This window comes from Notamacropus eugenii, chromosome 1 (genome assembly GCF_028372415.1).
Source record: "Notamacropus eugenii isolate mMacEug1 chromosome 1, mMacEug1.pri_v2, whole genome shotgun sequence".
NCBI lineage: Eukaryota > Metazoa > Chordata > Mammalia > Diprotodontia > Macropodidae > Notamacropus > Notamacropus eugenii.
Window position 1 is genome coordinate 594167437 of NC_092872.1, and position 2722 is coordinate 594170158.

A 2722-nucleotide genomic window follows, 5' to 3' on the forward strand; every position below is an offset into this window, starting at 1 on the left:
GTTCTCACATCTTCCAAAGTTGTTTTTCTTTATCTTATTGTAGTCACTGTATAAATTGTTTAAGTGATTCTGCTCCCTTGACTCTGAGTCAATTCATATATCTTCCCAAATTCCCTTAATCTATCCCTTTCCTCATTTCTTATAGAGCAAGCTTATTCCATTATGTTCATATATCAAAATTAGTTCATCATTCTTCAATTGAAGGGCACTCATTTTGTTTCCATATATTATTTTGCTACAATTAAAAGAGTTGTTATAAAAAATTTTGTACATGTGGATCTTTTTCTCGGTCTTTGACTTCTAATTTAAATGCCTAGTGGTGACATTGCTGGGTCAAAGGATAGAGAGAGTTGAGTAACTTTTTCAGTATAGTTCCAAGTTGCTTTCCAGGATTTTTGGACCACTTTACAACCTGAGCTCCCTTCTTCCAAGAGATTGGTAGAGTAGGACAAGCACTGGGATAGTGATTTTGAAATTGAAGAAGTTACTAAATGCTGCTGTTATCAATCTCTGATAAACTGATGAATCTCCTTTTTTTTAGCTGTACCATCTAGGCTGCTGATCAAGGTTATGATGTTAATTTGTACTTAGCATCCTCCTCCTTCAGAAGCCAGTTGTTCATTCCCTGCCAGATGATCTGCTTGAAAATCCCCCAAACAAAGGTCTTACTTGACCTGGTGAGTGCCAAGCCTCTGCCTGCTTTGCTGTGTGATTCAGAAGAAAGCTCTGAAAGGGTCTCATGCACCACGCTCCCAGAAGCAGCATACTTCTATCTAGCAATATCAGCATTAAGCATCAACATTTTGTACGTGGGTGTCTGCTAGACATGTTTTTCATCTTAAAAAGGCCATCTACCCTTCCCCCACACTTTCTTTTTTTTCTTTTCCAATCCACTGTGAACATTAAAAAAGCCAATTGAAGAAAACAGAAAGAGCCTTGAGATCAGTTTTATTCCAGACATTATCTAATTTATTCTCACAGTTCTCCCCACAGAGAAAGGAAGAGAACAGAGCCAAAAACTGGACTAAGGTAAACTGGCTCCTATCCTCTCTTTATCACTTTTCTTATCTGGACCAAGCCCACTGAAAATATTGTACAAGGAACTCTAGAGCCAGGTGTTCTGGCCAATTGGTGATTTCCTTAGGTAAGTTATCTTGAAGATCTTGAGTCTATCTTGAAGGAGAAGGGAGGGAGAAAAGCCCAGAGGAACCTGAAATATAAGGAGCCCAGAAGCCATCTGGCCTTTTTGCTACTGACTGGACTCTATTTGGGTTATATTTTTTGTTATAGTATCCCACAGGCCAAGAGCTTGGATTTGTTTATGCAACACATACACATAGAAACACACACACACAAGATATATGCACATACGTACATACTCATATACATATGAACAATATCTATACACACATACATATATTCATATGCATATACACATATATACACACACACAGAAATACACATACACAATGTTCATACATATATATACATGCACACAGATACACAAATGTACATGCACTGATATACACAGAAACACATATAACATACATATACACATGCATGATACATATACATACACCTACATTCACACAAACATATATACACAATACACATATACACATTCTCATATATGTATATGCACAATACATATACATTTGTACCTATATATAAACACACATACACATAATATACATAATGTACATATTCATCTACATATGCACAATACACAAACACACATACATATACACACACAAGGACATACCCACATATACAAAGATACATACACAAACATAGATGTATATATATATATACATATATCTCATTGGTTCATTATTCTGACAGATGAAATTTAAGCATTACCGTCAAGGAACATGAAACTAGGCTGAACTCTCTGATTCCAGGGAAATGAACACTTAGCTATTTCTCAGTCATCACTTACAAAAATGCCCAATTAGGCCTTTTGTAGGTAGAATGGATGGGGATCTGTAGTGCTGTGATTTCTGGACCTTCCAAAAGGCTTCCTTATACACAAAATATCTCTCTTTTTGCTAATTTTACTAATTTGCTGGCCAGTTCTTTTTCCTGAGTTAGATAGCATATTTCATCATAAGTCCTTCTGAATTGACTTTTATTATTTTATTTCTGAGAATAACTAAGTCATTCACAGTTGATCAGGATGCAGCATTGCTGCTACTGTGTTCACTGTTCTCTTGCTTCTTTTCACTTCATTTTGCATCAGTTCATCTAAGTCTTTGCAGGTTTTTCTGAAACTATGCTGCTTGTCACTTCTTATAGCACAATAGTATTCCATCAGAATCATAAATACACAACTTGTTTAGACATTCCGCAATCAATGGACGTCGTCTCAATTTCCATTTCTTAGCCACCACAAAAAGAATTGCTAGGAATATTTTTTTGTACATAGAAGGCATTGTCCTTTTTTGTTTTATAATTTTTTTTTCAGGTTTTGACTCCTCATTTTATTATTCAATTCCTTTTTATCTGTCTGCTATGGCCAGGAGTTGTAGTCTCCCAAGGCCAGAGTCAGTCAGAGCTAATAGTCATTGGAAGGAGGGTTGGTTGTAGGGATTGGGATGAGGTAAGAGGTGCCCCGCTGTGCCAGTTTTCCTGGGTGGAAAAGATGAACCACTCTTTGTAGAGCCCAAGGTATAGTAGGAGGGGAAATAGGGAAGAGTACTGGGCTAGGGAGATGGAAACCATC